This window comes from Ovis aries, unplaced genomic scaffold, assembly GCF_016772045.2.
Source record: "Ovis aries strain OAR_USU_Benz2616 breed Rambouillet unplaced genomic scaffold, ARS-UI_Ramb_v3.0 scaffold_111, whole genome shotgun sequence".
Lineage (NCBI taxonomy): Eukaryota > Metazoa > Chordata > Mammalia > Artiodactyla > Bovidae > Ovis > Ovis aries.
This window is the reverse complement of record NW_024599728.1, coordinates 200,001-218,150: the sequence shown is the minus strand read 5'-3', so window position 1 is coordinate 218,150 and position 18,150 is coordinate 200,001. Positions and strand designations below refer to the sequence as shown.

At 45.4% G+C, this 18,150-nt stretch overlaps 3 long non-coding RNA genes across 9 annotated transcripts in view; 2 read left to right on the top strand and 1 right to left on the bottom strand.

Annotated features, from left to right (window-relative positions):
- Positions 1-4,003, bottom strand: part of LOC132659096 (uncharacterized) — a 15,436-nt gene extending 11,433 nt beyond the window's left edge. Inside the window, exon 1 of the long non-coding RNA XR_009599065.1 lies at positions 1,635-4,003. This is a non-coding gene — a long non-coding RNA (uncharacterized LOC132659096). The remainder of the gene's footprint in view (positions 1-1,634) is intronic.
- Positions 1-18,150, top strand: part of LOC121818464 (uncharacterized) — a 70,457-nt gene that overhangs the window by 49,679 nt on the left and 2,628 nt on the right. The gene's annotated exons all lie outside the window — the stretch shown is intronic.
- Positions 3,770-18,150, top strand: LOC132659095 (uncharacterized). 7 transcript variants are annotated; one of them, XR_009599061.1, is made up of 6 exons: positions 3,770-3,909; positions 5,406-5,512; positions 7,171-7,304; positions 9,344-9,464; positions 13,430-13,511; positions 15,429-18,150. It is a non-coding gene; the product is annotated as an uncharacterized LOC132659095 (long non-coding RNA). The 7 variants fall into 7 exon arrangements; XR_009599063.1 differs by adding an exon at positions 9,814-9,870 and having other exon boundaries at positions 13,430-18,150; XR_009599064.1 differs by having other exon boundaries at positions 9,344-9,870.

The window sequence follows — 18,150 nt, the reverse complement described above, 5'->3', positions numbered from 1 at the left end:
GCCAATCAGGCGGGGAGCAGGGCTCCTCCAGCAGGTCTTGCCTCAGGGCTGCTTCCCTGAGTTGGGGCTGTGGGCGGGACCCAGACACGCAGGATCAGGCCCAACCACCGGCACATGTCTGTGCTGGGGAGGAGAGTGCTAGGAACCTACGTCTGTCATGCACTTGCTGGGCGCCCACGGGAGTCAGCCTCCGGGTGTGCGGGGCTGCAGACCCCAGCCAGGGGCCCTGGGAGCCTGGTGCTCTTCGTGAGGCGCTGAGTCTGGGCGGCCAAGCAACCGCTGGAGGAGCCCTGCAGGTGCCCTTCCCTTCCGTCTGACAGAGCTCTCACTGCTGGAGCCCTTGGCAGTGTGCAAGCCACCGGCCCTAAGCCCTCCCCAAGGACTCCTGGGGCCTAGGTGCAAAGGCAAGGCAGGAGCAGAGCTGACGCCAGAAAGGCGCCAGTGGCATCTCCCAGCCTGCTCCTTCCTGGGCAGGAAGCAGAGCAGCCTCGCGCCAGAACTCTGCCAGATCAGGCCTCTGAGCAGAGCTGGAGCTCTGCCGTCCTGGGGCGCACTGGGGCCCAGCCAAGTAGGGCTAGAGCCACACGCGGCTGGGCTGCCTCTCGGCTTCCAGGCAGGGGCGCTCGGCGGCTACTGCAGGTCTTGGCTCAGGGGCTGCCCTGAGCTGGGGCTGAGGCGGGAGCCCAGGCAGAGGCACACTTGGCTCAGGCAAGCAGGGCTTTCAGCTTGAAGGGCTGGGCAGCCTCCTCTTCCCCGAGGAGGCTCGCTTCCTGCTGGCTGTGCACTCGCCAATCAGGCGAGGTAGCAGGGCTCCTCCAGCAGGTCTTGCCTCAGGGGCTGTTTCCTGAGTTGGGGCTGTGGGTGGGACCCAGACTTGCAGGATCAGGCCCAACCACCAGCACATGTCTGTGCTGGGGAGGAGAGTGCTAGGGAACCTACGTCTGTCATGCACTTGCTGGGCGCCCACGGAGTCAGCCTCCAGGTGTGCGGGGCTGCAGACCCAGCCAGGGGCCCTGGGAGCCTGGTGCTCTTCGTGAGGCGCTGAGTCTTGGCTGCCAAGCAACCGCTGGAGGAGCCATGCAGGTGCCTTTCCCTTCCCTCTGACAGAGCTCTCACTGCTGGCGCCCTTGGCAGTGTGCAACCACAACCCCTAAGCCCTGCCCTAGGACGCCTGGGGCCTAGGTGCAAAGGCAAGGCAGGAGCGGAGCTGAGGCCAGGAAGTCGCCAGTGGCATCTCCCAGCCTCGCGCAGCCTGCTCCTTCCTGGGGAGGGTGCCTAAAAGCAAGGCAAGTCTGGGCAAGTCTCGCCCATGGCAGAGCAGCCTCACGACAGGAACTCTGCCAGATCGGGCTTCTGAGAAGACCTAGAGCTCTGCTGTACTGGAGGCTCACTTAGCTCTGGGCAAGCAGGGCTTTCAGCTTGACGGGGCTGTGCTTCCTCCTCTTCCCTGAGGAGCCTCACTTCCCTCCTGGCTGTACACTCGCCGATCAGGCGGGGACACAGGGCTCCTCCAGCAGGTTTTGCCTCAGGGGCTGTTTCCACTGAGTTGGGGTTGTGGGCGGGTACCCAGACACGCAGGATCAAGCCCGAAGCACTGGCACATGTCTCTGCTGGGGAGGAGAGTGCTAAGGAACCTACGTCTGTCATGCACTTGCTGGGCGCCCATGGAGTCAGCCTCCTGGTGTGCGGGGCTGCAGACCCCAGCCAGGGGCCCTGGGAGCCTGAGCTCTCCGTGTGGCGATGAGTCTGGGCGGTCCAGCAACCGCTCGAGGATCCCTGCACTTGCCTTTCCCTTCCCTCTCACAGAGCTCTCACTGCTGGAGCCCTTGGCAGTGTGCAATCCACCAGGCCCTAAGCAATCCCCAAGGACCCCTGGGGCCTAGGTTCAAAGGCAAGGGAGGAGCGGAGCTGAGCCCAGGAAGGCGCCAGTGGCTTCTCCCAGCCTTGCGCAGCATGCTCCTTCCTGGGGAGGAGCGTAAAGCAAGGCAAGTCTGGGCAAGGCTCGCCCATGGCAGAGAAGCCTCGCGCCAGGAACTCTGCCAGATCGGGCCTCTGAGCAGAGCTGGAGCTCTGCTGTACTGGAGGCACACTTGGCCTGGGCAAGCAGGGATTTCAGCTTGACGGGGCTGGGCTGCCTCCTCTTTCCCCGAGGGGCTCGCTTCCCTCTTGGTTGTGCACTCGCCGATCAGGCGGGGGCGCAGGGCTCCTCCAGCAGTTCTTGCCTCAGGGGCTGCTTCCCTGAGTTGGTGCTGTGGGTGGGAACCCAGACAGGCAGGATCAGACCCCAACCACTTGCAGATGTCTCTGCTGGGGAGGAGAGTGCTAGGAACCTACGTCTGTCATGCACTTGCTGGGCGCCCACAGAGTCAGCCTCCGGGTGTGCAGGGCTGCAGACCCCAGCCAGGGGCCCTGGAAGCCTGGTGCTCTCCGTGTGGCGATGAGTCTGGGCGGCCAAGCAACCGCTGGAGGAGCCCTGCACCTGCCCTTCCCTTCCGTCTGACAGAGCTCACACTGCTGGAGCCCTTGGCAGTGTGTAACCCACTGGCATCTAAGCCCTCCCCAAGGAGGCCTGGGGCTTTGGTGCAAAGGCAAGGCAGAAGAGGAACTGAGGCCAGGAAGGCGCCAGTGGCGTCTCCAAGCCTCGCGCAGCGTGCTCCTTCCTGGGCAGGAAGCCTAGCAGCGATGCAAGTCTGGGCAAGGCTTGCCCAGGGCAGAGCAACCTCCCGCCAGTTACTCTGCTAGATCGGGCCCCTAAGGAGAGCTGATTCTCTGTGGTACTGAAGGCGCACTGGGCTCCGCCCAAGCAGGGCTTGCAGCTGCACGCGGCTGGGCTTCCTCACGCGGCTGGGCTGCCTTTCTTCCCTGGAGTAGGCTCTTTTACCCGCATGCTGTTCACTTGGCTTCCGGGGGGGGGCACGCTCTGTGCCTGCTGCAGGTCTTGGCTCAGGGCTGCTTCCCTGAGCTGGGGCTGTGGGCGGGAGCCCAGACAGGCAGGGGCAGGCCCCAACCAGCTGCACACCCCCTGCTGGGGAGCAGAGGGCTAGGAAGCTACGTGTGTGAGGCAGCTGCTGGGCGCCCACGAGTCAGCCTCCCAGGCATTCTTCAAGCCTCAGCCCACCAGGGCAGGCTAATAAAGAACTATGGACCCTCTTAGCCCTCACTTTAACCTATAACCCTAATGGTAACACCCCGAACTCTAAGAAGAGGGGGGTCCCCGAATTCTAACCTGAACCCGAACCCTAACAAGTTGGGGGGTTGCCCGAACCCTAACCCTAAGCTAAACAATAAACCTCTAAAATAAAAATAAACGTTTCTGGTCTAAGTCCCGCCTGTTGCTGTCCCCCGCCCCCTAAGAGCAAAAGAGTTAAACTGCGGATTTGAACTCCTGACTTACAGACCATCATCTGCCTGCTCACCAGCGCACCTAACCGCTACGCTACAGAGGCTTGCTGTTCTGACAGAGCTCCCGGACGCTCTTCAAGCCTCTGCCCGCCAGGGTCTGGCTCTATAGAATATCATGGCTGTCCTAGGTCATCTTTGCTTTCTATAGTCATAGTTTTATCCCTAAATCATAGACAGATCAGCTGAGAAAAAGCTTGGATTGTCTCGGTGGGGTGGATTTGCTTGTCCTTGTGTTTCACCTGGAGGCAGTCGCGGTCCCGCGGGCCTGTCCTGGAAGGGGGCGTGGGGGTGGGGCGCACCGTGAGCGCGTCGGGGGCGGGGCCAGCCTGGGCGGCTGGTCAGGAGCGCGGCTCACGTGAGCGGGTCTGGGGCGGGATGAACATGGCGGCGCGTCGGGGGCCAGGGCTCTCAGGGCTCGCCATTGCAGCTGGGAATGCTCGTTTCGTGGGCTCCTGGGTCCCCGTCGATTGGCATCCAGCGAGCAGAGCGCAGGGCTGTGGGCCACAGGTAAGGGAACTCGGACTGGGCGGAGCAGGGAACCATGTATTCTGCCCTCTTTGTTTGCAGTCTCGGAGCCGACTAAAATGGCGGTCGCAGAAAAGCCTCGCCTTTGAGGTCAAGGGTTTTACTGCTTTACCCCTTTGCATAAAGCTCAGACCCGTGCGGTTTTCCCAAGCAGCCTAGTGTATTGCTTCCTACAGGCCTGGAGAGGATAACAGGCAGGAAGGCCAGGGGTCTCCAGACAGAGAAAATAGACCGCAAGTGTCAGACGTTTTTTTCTCTCTCTAAGAGGCCGGAGGAGACAAAAGAGTGCTGCATTTTTTTCTCCATCTTGATACAAATTTGAAAGGTTTCTCAGAAATTTCTGTGTTGCCATGACCACTCCTGGCTCCACCTGAATTTAACTTTCCTCAAACCTTGAACTAAGCAATGCATTTTTCTTATGGAAATGTTTGTCTTAAGGTATGCTAATGTACTATGTATTTACCCAAGGCTCTGTCTTCAGGTCAGTTTCCCCTAAAGGCTCAGAAAAAACTTGACAAACCAGTATGTTGTACTCATACCTTGTTCTCTTAATCTATGTGAATGAAACTATATATTTGCTTGGAAATCTGCCTTTCTTCAAGATTCATGTCCATCATTTTATGGCCTGGGATGACTCATCTGCTGCCAATGTTATCTCAATGCATGCTGTGGGTGAGGGCCTGGTGCCATTCTCTGACACATTGTCTTTCTTTCATTAGCAGACTGCTAGTGGCTCTATAACATCTGGCTAAAGACTAGCAGGGGTACTCTTCCCCCTTTTACTGTCTACGTCAGCAGCTCTCTCGATCTCTTTTATATTTTAATAAAACTTTTTAACAGAAAACCTCTGAGCCATCAAGCTTCGTCACTTGCCCTGGATTGAATTCTCCTCTGGAGTCCAAGAATGCTGGCATCTTTTGTGGTTTAGCAACCACCTTTCAGCCTTTTGAAATTCATATTGAATCTTCATTTCAGATTGAAGATGCATTCCATGGTATTGCCAACTGAAGCCTTTTCATCGCTATGGCATATCTGTCCATGTCTTTAGGGTATTTTTCAGCAATCATGTATCATTTCCAGTGTGCCAGTCTTGTTATCCTCATTCTGTCCATAGCAAAGTCTTTTAGTAATGTTGACATGACTGAAAGGGAATCGTTTGTTTAAATTCCTTTTCAGATTGTTATTTGCTGGTGTATACAGATAACACTGTGTCATCATTCATTTGTATCAGTTTGGACAGCTTGATAGTTGTCTTTAGTTTCTTTAATTTCTCATAATTTAAGATGACCCTGTCTCATATATTTACAGTCTCACCCCTAGTCTCAGTCATTTCTTCAAAGAACTGTCCTTTTTTAAACATTACATTATTTTTGACTGTGCTGGGTCTTTATTGCTCGTTTGTCTAGTTGTAGTGAGCAGAGGCTACCCTCTAGTTGCTGTGCCATGGCTTCTCATTGCAGTGCTTTCTCTGTTTGCAGAACTTGGGCTCTGGAGCATGCAAACTTCAAGAGCTGTTCAAGGGCTTCGTTGCCCCTGGGCGTGTGGAATCTCCTACACAGGAATTGAACCCGTGTTCCCTGCATCGGTAGGCAGATTCTTTACCACCGGGCCATTGGAGATGTTTCCTGTTCCCTTTTATTAGAGAATGATATTTAAAACATACATGTAGGAGCTCAATATGCTCAGCTGACAATACATGGATATATATATATATACATGTATTCCAGCTCACCTTGAACATATTCAGTTAAAGGTAATTTGTGATGTCTCCAACCTGATCCACCACGACATGGACATTGTAACGTTTCCTTTTGTTTATCTGTAACTTTGCATTCCAATGGTAAGATACCTGGCTTCCACCGCTTGTCATACACAGAATTCAGTGCTTGTCCCACGTGGTTACTGAAAAAAAACTGTCAGATTGTCTTTCAAAGGGGGCTCTGCATGCATTGCACCAGTATCTTGAGTATGTTTTTGTATGATAGTTTACTATCAGTATACCCTCAGTGGCCAGGTGTCTATTTCAGTCGCTACCAATTATGAATGGGCTTGTTTGCTCTAGTGTTCTTAGACAATTCGAATACAGTTTCTTTGTCAGATATGCATTGTTTTAGGAAAACAGTTTTATTGATTGTTGGCTGTGTTGCCTCTTTGTGTGTGGGCTTTTCTCTAGTTTTGGTGAGCATGGGCCATAACTAGTGGTTTGCAGGCTTCTCACTGCAGTGTCTCCTCTTGTTGAGGCACAGGCTCACGGGCTTCAGTGGCTGCAGCATGTGAACTCGGCATCGTGGCTTCCAGGATCTAGAGCACAGGCTCGCTCGGCTGTTGTGGCACACGGGCTCCATAGGATGTGGGATCTTCCCATCCTAGGGATCGCACATGCATCTCCAGCACCGGGGGTGGATTCTTTACTATGGAACCACCAGGGCATATTTTAGACTAGTTTTCCACACATGTATCTAGTGAAAGAGGCCAGGATCAAGAGGCATGGCAGCTGGGAATCCTCAGCCCCAGCTCTGGTGTGCTATCCAAAGCTCTGGGGCCTTTGGTGAGCAGCTCAGCTTCCCTGGGACTGTTTCCTCCCATCAGAAATGCCCTGCTTTTGGACTGTAGCCCACCAAGCTCCTCTGTCCCTGGGATTTCTGAGACCAGAGTACTGCAGGTGGTGCCATTTCCTTCTCTGCTGCTGCTGCTGCGTCGCTTCAGTCGTGCCTGACTCTGCGCGACCCCATAGACAGCAGCCTACCAGGCTCCTCTGTCCCTGGGATTCTCCAGGCAAGAACACTGGAGTGGGTTGCCATGTCCTTCTCCAGTGCATGAAAGTGAAAAGTGAAAGTGAAGCCACTCAGTGAAGTCGTGTCCGTCTCTTAGTGACCCCGGGGTTGCAGCCTACCAGGCTCCTCTGTCCGTGGGATTCTCCAGGCAATGGTACTGGAGTGGGCTGCCATTGCCTTCTCTGATTTCCTTCTCTGCAAGATAGCGTTTTGAAGATATTTTCTCCTGGATATTGCTTTTGATGAAGGAAGGGGATCCCTTTCAGGGCTTGAGAGTGAGTTCTTGTCTGACACTGGGCAATGAGTTGTCTGAGGAGAGGAGTGCTGTCCAAGCGAGAGGCTTTATTGGGAAGGGCTGCCAGGGTGGAGGGCAGGAGGGTGAGGGAAACGGAGAGAACCACTCTGTCACGTGGCTCACAGTCTCAGGTTTTATGGTCATCGGGCTCATTTCTGGTTTGTCTCTTGCCAGGCATTCTGAATTGGGATCCTTCTTGGGGGCACACGCATCACTCAGCTGAGATGGATTCCAGCGAAGTGGATCCTGGGAGGTTGGTAGGACCTCTGAACTGGAGCCTCCCATCTCCTGACCTCTCCAGAATTCTGGTTGGTGGTAGCTTGTTCGTTCCTTGTTCCTTCCCAGGACCTCCTGTTGTAAGATGATTCCTGCAAGTGTTTTCTTTTCTCTGTTGCCTGGCCAGGGTGGGTGGTCCGTGGTTCATTTAACAGTTTGTTTTTGGTTCTCTCGAGTAAGGTCCTCCACAGGGTAAATGTATGAAATGATAAAAGGCAATGTTTTAAATAATTTATATTCATAATTTGGTAAGTTGGCTTGTTTTGTGTATGTTAGACCTGATCACCAGACCAACGGTCATGTAGAACTTTGCAGTTTTCTAAAATTCTATAGTTTTTTAAATGGAGTTACCTTGTTGCAAAGTTTGTGTTTATGTTCATATTTTTTTAAAGTTATTTCTTTTAGTTGATTGATCATTGCTTTACAATATTGGTTTGGTTTGTCATACATCCACATGAATTAACCATAGGTGTACCTATGTCCTCTTGCTCTTGAATCTCCCTCCCACCTCGCATGCATTCCCACCTCTCTAGGTTACTACTGAGCCCCAGTTTGAGTTCCCTGAATCATACAGCAAATTCCCATTGGTTGTCTATTTACAAATGTAGGTGTACCTGCATCCATGCTGCTCTCTCCATTCATCTCACCCTCTCCCTCTTGTTCCCCACCCTCGTCTGTAAGTCTGTTCTCTATGTCTGCACCTCCATTGCTGCTCTGTGAACAGACTCGTCAGTACCATCCTTCTAGATTCCATGTTTTTCTCTCTTTGACTGACTTCCCTCCCCTTTATTAGAACAAACTCAAATGTGTTCCTTTTTTATGGCTGCATTCCATGCAGGCTCTGATTGTTCCTTAGCCATGTTTTGCGGAGGGTCATGGAGCTATTCTGCTCCATTTCAGTTTGGGCTTCCAGTCTGAGTGCTCGCAGCAGAGCTGCTTCTGGGTGAGCCCTCTGAGGTCTGTGAGCACCGGGCTGCCCGCTCTTCTCTTGTGGCCCGCAGGGGGCGCCAAAGCCCCCTCTGACCCGCGGGCGCAGGACGCTTGCCTTTAGACTCTGCTCCGTGAGCAGCTGGCGGGAGCTTTGTCTCCTCAGGACCATCAGGGCTCAGGCTTCTGGATAACAGGGCTGCATCCAGGCTGAGAGGAGCAGGGTTGCCTCAGTGCCCACCAGCAGGGAGGCGCTGCAAGAGCGAAAAATGAGGATGGAGTAGACGTTTCCTGTGTCCAGCTGAGGGCTGACTGGAGGTCCATCTCAGAGGACTCAGGGGAAAGAGCTCCGTGTGCAAAGCGGTGGGTTTTCAGTTAGATTTGTGTTAGATGATGTAGAGGATGAACACTGATGTTCTTCCGTGTAGGTGGCCATTTTCCTGTCACTGTTTCTTGAGAAGACTGTCCTTTCCTCTTCGCTCGTTCCTGGTTTGATTTTCAGGAACTGACCATGTACAGGTGGGTTCGTTTCTGGGCTCTCTATTCTCTCCTGGAGTCCATGTGTCTGTGTTCCTGCCAGTTCCTCACTGTGGTGGTCACTACAGCTCCGTGATGTAGTTTGAAGAGGGATAGGAAGATGCCTCCAGCTGTGTTCCTCTTTCTCAGAGTCTTTTGGCCGTTTAAGGTCCTGTTCAACAGTAGCAGCCTAATATTAGGAATATTTCTATTTCTGTGAAAAATGCCATTGAATATTATTTTGTGATTGCAGTCCGTGTATTTGTTGATGACTTTGGTTGGAATGGACCTTTTAATTCCTCATTGTTCCAGTGCATGAGCGTGGAATAATTTTCTGTGTGTTTGTATTTTCTTTGGTTTCTTTATCAGTGCCTTCTAGTTTTCTGACTACTGGTTTTTATGTTCGTGATTAAGTTTGTTGCTAGATGTTTTATTTAAGTGGGATTTTCTTAATATTTTTTCTGATTGTTATTAGTGTATAGAAATGCAAGTGATTTTTGGACTGTAAAGGGTAGTATTTTATGATTGTAAATTAATCCAAAATGATTCAGCTTTACTGAATGTAGTCTAACAACTTTTTGTGAAGTGATGTGGAACATTTTATCTGTAAGATCTGTTTCTCCTGCAGTAGGTCATCCAGAGGACCCAAGACATGGTGGTTACTAATAGACTTCCCACACTACTTCTTCATTCCACGTGGACTCCTTCACGGGCAGTGAGCATCCCAGCTTCCCTTGAACTTCATCTGGGTAAGTCTTGGCCTGTATCAGAAAGTTTCCTGCCTGTCTGCGCTAAATTTCTTTTGTGGTATTGACATGGTTGTTTTGAAACCTAGTATACTTTCCAGTCATTTAAAATGTACAGAAAATGCCTAGCAATGGGAACAAGTGCTAGCATTTGCCACATCATCTAAAAATACTCTATGTGTTTTATCCAAAATGGGTACCTTCTGCAGAACCAGCACATAATCTCCAAAATCAGGAAATCATATGGTACCTACATTATAATGTAATCCACCGCCCCACTTCCACTTTTAGCAATTGTTCAAGTGTATGAATATATCTTTTGTTTCCATCTTCATCCTTTTTCTTTATTTAGAGTGTTACTGAGATTTTCAGTTATTTGGACAAACTTGATGGATTGAAAGCAGACATGGTGAATAAGGGTTCTGGGTGGCCTTTTCTATGTGGATTTCTTTTTCACTGAAGATGGTTTTAATATTTATTCATGTGGTAACATGTATGAATCCTGCATTCTTTCTCCCCCCCATAGTAATTAAAAATAAATAATATGCCATTTACCGTTTAGATATTTGTAAGCATACAGTGTTGTAGCAGACAACCTTTTCTTGTTTTGCAAACCAGTTTAATAATGTGCACCTTGTGCGTGCTTTGGAGAAACTCAGGAAACTGAGTCAGTGACTGAAATGGCCCAAGATATCACCTTAGATTCCATCTTCATCTGAAAACAAAACAGGCACTTTCTGGTGGTCCAGTGGCTGAGACTGGACACTCCCAAAGAAGGAGGCCCAGGTTCATTCCCTGATCCAAGAGCTAGATCTCCCATGCCACAAAGGAGAATTTGCATGTTGTAGCTAAATATCTGGCTTACCTCAATGAAGGTTGACCTGGCGCAGCCAAATTAAAAAAGAAACAAATATTTTACAAATACAACCAAAGGAAAGGAAGGGTATGGTTGTTGTGCAGATTTACGGCTTAGCTTTCCCTATCGATAGAAAAGAAAAAAGAGTTTCAAAGACTGTGTCTCATCCTTCTATCTGGCATATAGAGAGGATTCCTTTGAAATGAGATTTCTCTGGTAAATGTGACTCACAGAAGAGCTGTCTTGAACTTGGGTTTCAGAGATGATCATGTGTCCTCTAAAAAAAAAGTTAATTGGGTCCCACTAATTCTCATGCTGAGGTGGTATATTTTGTGGTAGCATTTGCTCCCCTTCACTTTGGATGTATCCCCATTTGTTTACACTGTCATCTACTGAAGACATCCTGATATTTGAAAGTTTTAGTTATTACAAGTAGAGCTGTTGTATATAATCATGTGATACTTTTTGTCTGGACGTTTTCAAAGCTGTTTAGTAAGTGCTAGCCATATAGTATTCAGGTCACAGGTGAGCTTTGTTTAGCTGTGGAAAAATCCAGCTATGTTTCTCTGTGGCATGTGGGATCTTCTGGGGTAAGGGATCAAACTAGAGTGTCTTGCATTGTCAGGCAGATTCTTTACCACTGAGCCACCGGAGAAGTTGTGCCCTACCCCGTTTTTTTTTTTTTTGAGTTTACTGGATCTAATAGGTGTGCAGTGCTACCTCACTGTTATTTTAGTTTGTAATTTCCTAATGATATGTGATTTTGAGTCTTTTGATAGGCTTATTTACTATCTTTATATTTTTGTAGGCCAGGTGTTTAGGTGTATACATTTTTATGAGATTGTTCTAGATTTTTGGTATATTTGGAGTACAATCCTTTATCAGATATGTATTTTATAAATATATTTTCCTGTGGCTTGTGTTTAAGTTTTGTGAATAAGGTTTTCACAGTTTAAATGTCTAATTCTTTAAAGTTAATGTTATATATGTTTTATATCCTTTTTGGATAGACTTTAGTGTGTTGTTGTTGTTGTTGTTAAATTTTATAAGCAGAAGTGAGGTACCGTAGATACAGTTTTAAGCTAAGCTGAGGTACCATAGATACAGTTTTGCCTTTTGTCTGTTAAGAAGTTTGAGTGAGTTTGGTGTACACTGTATATAACATTATGTCTACATTCATTTGACTGGATATAGCTTCCAATTATTTGTCTAATTGGTTTTGGAGATATCACGGGAAGTCAGTTTTCCAAGGGAAACTGAGGTCCATGAAACATGAACTCTTTTCGATCGGTCGGAATCACTCTCTGCTATTTCTGACAGATTTGACTTGTTTGGATATCTCATATGAGTGGAATCACAGAACGTTTGTCTTTTCTTGGTCTGGTTTATTTCACATGATCTAATGACCATAAGGTTTGTCCACATTGTCGCATTGTCAGAATTACTGACTTTGAAGGGCCGAATCAGATTCCATTGTGTGTATACCACAGTTTGTTTATGGAATTGGCTGCCATGGACACTTAGATCACTTCTGTTTGTTTGCCAGTGTGAATCATGCTGTTGTGAGTATGACGGAAGAAGTATCCATTTTTCAGCCCCCTTTCCCAATCCTTTTGGGTACATAGCTTGAATTGGAATCGAACTATGTATTTATTCCATGTGTTTGTTTTGGAGTCATTTCTGTAATGTCTTGCAGAGTGGCAGCACCATTTAATGTACTTTTTCGTATGGTGGAATACCGTTCAAGCTTCTGAATATACCTTGTGTTGCATATTCAGTCTCCCACCAACGGACACTTGAATGAGTTCTACCTTTGAGCTATTGTGAATGTCACTATGAATATTTGTGTACCAGTTTTTGTTTGAATTATTAACAAGTACATTACTATATATAAAAGAAGCCACAAGGACCTACTGTACAGTTTAGGAAACTATTAAATATCTTATGATAATGTATAATGGAAGAGAATCTCAAAAGGAATATATGAAAAGCACATAGTAACCATGATATTTATTGTGCCAACACTATGAGTTATCATAGCACTACTCAACGTGTATTTATACATGTCAGTAAAATATTCACATCTGTAAGGATATTATAAAAATTATATAAAAATCAAGAATTCAAACAGAGATTAAATAAACTTCCTGTCATTGCTCATCATCATTTATACATTCATACTACCTGTAACACTCATTGTATAAGTGCTGGACTAGCAATTGATGTTCTCGTAAACCAAGAGATTGTGAAGGTGTAAGGAAATATAGCTTATTGAATTCCTTAATGAAGGATTATAGAACTCTATGTCCATGAAGTGAATGAAATTCCATTTTATTGAACCACATTCTTACTAGAGTGATGAGCTTCCACCCCACCCAACGTTAGTTCACAATGAAATCCTGCAGTCCTCTGGCCTCAATGTCTGCTTCCTGCTACCAAGAAAGAAAAGATGAGGAAGTCCTGACAAAACCGATGCTATTTTTCTTTTCTGATTTGTATTTTATCGCAGGGCTTGGCAAAAGAGGGCCCAACCTGTTTTAGAGTTCCATCCCAAGGGTTCCTCTGGCATGTTCCCTATGTTGACAAAGTGCTGATTATTTTCAACAAAGGACAATGATCTGCACTTCACTATCTGTTGCTTGAGCTGGAATAGCGGGCATCCCTTGAAGTGCATTCCTTCATGCTGAAGTAGGCATCCCTGAAGCAATAGTATAAGAGGAACACATTTATCATGTAGACATCGCAGCCCATGCATTTGTAATAATTTTTCAGTTATACCCATCATCATCGGAGGAACTGACTTGTCCCAGTAACAACGAGAGTACCCAGTATAACAGTTCCTTGACTTATGAGTACTTCCTATGAGTACCCTTATGAGTACTTCTTCCAATGTTGTTTCTCCTACTTTGGTCATGAACAGTAGAAGCTGATGGCAGTGGTCCTTGAAATGTATGTCGATTCCTAGGTGGCACAGTTGATAAATAAAAATCTGCCTACCAGTGCAGGAGGGGGAAGTGATGTGGGTTTGATCCCTGGTTCAGGAAGATAACAATTCATACACATGTTTTATGTGAACCAGTTTGATACTCATGAGTTTTTCTTCTGTATACAGAAAAACAAATGCTGTTCAAGGACACTGAAAGAACCCTGGTGTTGAAAATCAGATCTGTATTGTGAGCAATGCTTAGATATCCGTGAGTCGAAGCATAGTATTATGCCTATCATCCTTGTATTTCTCTCAGTGAAATATGTTGAGGAAAACTCTTCATTCGTGGTCTAGATTCACGAAGAAGCTAAATAGCATTCATCCTTTACGTTGACAACTGTGAATTTAAATCTCCTGTGAATCCTATGTGACAACCACACATACCAACATGAGTTATCAGTATTATATCAATATTTTTAGTCCTATTGTATGTCAACTAAAAAAATCAGTATATAATTGTACATGAAGTCAAGACATAAAATCAGTGCAAATACAAAATGTTCCATCCTTTGAGAAAGGGAGAAAAACATCTCTGTGCTTAGCCTATTGCATTTTTATGTATTAGACCCTTAAGTAGTTTATTCACCACACCCTGTGAATGATTCACAAATCTTCAGAGAAGAAAGGATCATTTCTCTTGAACAATGAGTAGTTCAACTATTCTCAAAGCAAAGCCATAAGTGAGTCTTATTTTGGGTGAGACCATGAAAACTCAGCGTTTTCATTATGCTTGTGCTTATGATGGGAGGAGGTCTGAGAAAGCACTTCTGAAGGTTTATTCATACCAGTCGTTCTCATATGTATCGAGTCTTTAAAGGTCGAATCACCAAGGTGTTGCTTCTACACTTGTACTAGGCTGAGCAGCAACATTCCCTTTCTCCGTAAGTGCAGTAGACGTGTTCCCAACCTGTCTGTCTTCTGTCCTCTGGAGTATGCATTGCTTGAGCTCATCACAGCCTAGTAGATGGAAATCATCAGGATATTCTGGAAACCCTTTTTATTTCAGTCTGTTCAGGAGGTTACCACTGCTGCAAACCTCTGGATTTTACCAAGCGCTTTAACAACCTCAGATGAAGGATATAAGTCAACACTGGTGACAGCCACGGGCTTCCATGGCCTATCCATGATTGTTGGCTTTGCTTTCATAATCATCCTGTTTCTTATACCAGCTAAACTGTCAGTGTATTTTTTAATTACCATTTTATCTTTGATGGTTTTTAGAGCTATTATGGATTTTCCTATATATCTTCACTTATCGGTGAGGGTCTTATGTTAGTAGTAGTTATGACAACTGACTTTCTGTCTGTTAGCTGTGGCAGAATAAAAAAGAATGACCCACTGTATATTATTAATATTATGTATCAATATATTGTTAGTTTTATTGTTTGCAGTCATCCAATTCCAAGTTTCTGAAATAAACTTTCAGAAAAATCACATCCTTTTGAATGCCCATTTGACTGAATGGGAGCACGGAAATGTTCTTCCATAAAATTGTTTACAGTTTCCATTCCGTTTCTCCTGTTTGATGTAGATATTGGCCTTTGGTTCTATCAGTAGCTTTGCAAGTAAAAAAAAATTAATTAGAGCTCGTATGGTAATTTTACTGTTAGCAATAAGTTTAGCATAAAATGAACACAGAAGAGGTTACAGTAGACCAAATATGAAAGTCAGTTTAAAAGAAAACATAGTGTTGAATGTTTACAGTAGGAATATAGTTATGAAGTTCCTTTATTATTATTCTATCCTTTCCTTTTGTTTTGCAGGGGTGTTAATGTACAGATTCCAGTACTATGGCTAGAGCGAATAATAGTATCATTATTCTTGAGAGCAACTCTACTAAGTCTTCACGCTCATGTCACTCAAGGTTTTTAATACCTATTATGTGAGTCGTGTTTGTAGTTTGTGAAGTCACATAAGTTGCATTCATTCAAGCAATAGTATCAAACAGCTATGGCATCAATTATAGATGTGAATCGATATCGAATGTGAATCCATTTCACTGTGACAAGTTATTATTGTAGATATTCTATTCATGCCAGTAACAAAGCTGTGCAGAAATAATACAATGTTTATTAAGAAAATAAGATTTACTAATTTGTTTTATTATTCTATTTCTTTTAAACAGATTTAATGACAACAGGCTCAACTTTTCATTCACTTGTATGACTATGAGCAGTTTGACCAAGTTGAAGAAGATGACTCGTTTGTAGTCTTCCTCATCAGCTCATTCCATCTACTGGCTTTAAAATCATTTAGTACAGAGCTCACCGTCTAGGTGTTCATCCAGTGTTTTGTTTGCTTATCATGCAGGATCATTTTAAAAGGAAAAGTATGTGTGTATGAGTTAGAGCTCTGATCCCAGGAGTCCATGTAGAAGCTTCCCTGAGAAATGGATCGTTTTTGCACCAATGCTACTGAAATGTGTGAATGTGGTATACCACGCGTCCCAATAAGTGTAAACAGCGTCATAGGCTACTTATTTGAAATGACCAGTACTCATGACATTCCATTCAACTGAGGACTAAATATAGCCAACGTAGGCTGTGTTTGCCAAATAGACTTTGAAGTATTCTTCACACAGTCCTTCATCGATGCCAGTTTTCAGATCGAAGAAACCCTTGCTCCATGAAGTTTGTGAACACATATACTCATGTTTTGTTTGAGATTTTAAAGTCATTCTTCAGTTTTGTTGGAGGAATGGTTCTGTATATGCCCGTGGATCCCCAAATCCACTGATGTTCATGTGTCTTGGGGCTTCCCAGGTGGTTCTAGTGGTAAAGAACATGCAGAACATACCCATGCAGGAGACATGGGAGGTATGGATTCCATCCCTGGGGCAGGAAGATCTCCTGAGGAGAGCATGGCAACCCCCTCCAGTATCTTTGCCTAGAGAATCTCATGGAGAGAGGAGCCTGGTGGGGCCTAGTCCATATGATCCCAAGGAGTTGGACACAATGTAAGTGACTTCGCACAGCACATGATTCGTTGTCATAGCTAATATAATGGAGATGACATAAAAGAAGCACCAGCGGGCGAAAGTCAATATCCATCACTTTTAAACTTTGGAATGTATTGTGATATTTTACATCCATATTTGTATGACTTGATAGTTGGAGAATCGATGCATGTGAAGGCCTGGTTGTGTTATATGTATGTTGAGGGAAGATATATTTTTATGTGGTTTGACATATAGGTCCCATTTCATTCGTAGACATATGCATACTCATCACTTATCATCATTTTTTTTTGAAAGACCATTGTTTGGAAAGGTTGTTGTCTAACCATGAAAGATGCTTGAATTCTTGGGCTCCTTAGAGGAAGAATTCAACCCGGGGCCAGTGATGAGGCTTGATCAGTCAGAGCTTTTGTGTCCCAACGTTTTATTAAAGTATAAAGAGAAAGCTTCTGACATAGACATCAGAAGGGGCAGAAAGAGTGCCCCCTACTCATCTTTGGCTGGATGTTATCTAGCTACTAGCAGTCTACTCATTAGAGAAAGGAATGGCAGCAGACCCCTCACCCACAAGATATATGGAGATGACCGTGGCACCAGGTGAGTCATCCTGGGCCATAAAACGATTGATATGAGCAAATGGATAGCTTCACTCACATAGATCAGGAGAGCCATGTATGAGTAAAGCATATTGGTTTGTCAAGTCAGTTCTGAGCCTTTAGGCAGAACCTACTTGAAGATAGAGTCTAGGGTAAATACATAGTACATTCACATAGCTTAAGGCAAACCTTTCCATGAGAAAAATGCCTTGGTCAGCTCAAAGTATGAGAAAAGTGAAGTTCAGGCAGAACCAGGTGTCATTATAGCAACACAGATTTGTAGAGAAAATCTCTTTTTAAATTTGTATCAAGAAGGGAAAAAGATAACAGCTTGTTTCCTCCTGCCTCGGAAGTGACAGATAACAACTGTCTGACACTTGCACCCCATTTCCTCCTTTGGAGACCCCTGGCCTTCCTGGCTGTTACCCTCTCAGTTTCATTCATTGAGCGTTTTCTGCCTTGTGAAACATTGGGCATAGAAGTATGTGTTTATTTAGGGGTATTTCATCCAATTTCATTTAAATGCATATGTGAATTAGAAAGTTTGACATGCTGTTGCTTTGTATACCGATTGGGAAATGTGAGCCTCCAAGCTTAATTTAGTTTTCATGTTCATTTTTCTTTTTAGGGGTACAAGAAAAATAATATGACTGTTAAGATCAGCTTTCGTATTTTTTGCCAAATATGAATTGGGATCACATCGATCAGAGATGAGTCTGTGCATGAAAGCCCTAATAACTAATGCTAATTGACTTCACTACCATGGGATGTTTTCATATCTATTGAGGATTTACTTCATGTATTTCGATTTTAACTTTCTGTCTTACAGCCTTGTTTGTAGATCAAAGCTATTTGAAATTGTCATCTGGTTTCAAATGGCTTGTGAGGTTATTCATGAGTGGCTTATAAAACTGAATGGATTGTACGTAGCCATACTTTGTTGTCATTCTATGAATTTGAAGAATGTCTGAAGAATGTCTGCAGTTATGCCTTAAAGATTCATACAATTGATGTCCAATATTTATCTCAATAGACTTGCTTTCAATTTGTAGTTTCCTATGCGTATGTCTTTCTTTATGGATTTGGGTAGAACTTGTATTGGAACACTGAAAAATCTGTGATATCAACCGTGCTGACCTTTCTGGTGGTCATCATTAAGATTTTCACGCTCTATGGATCCTAGTGGAAACAGGTGCTGTTCATCCTACTTTTGTGAAGATTGAACTCATCGTAGAAAGTGGAATTTGTTGAAATATTTATGGTATAAATAAATCTTGTCTCTATAATTACCCAGA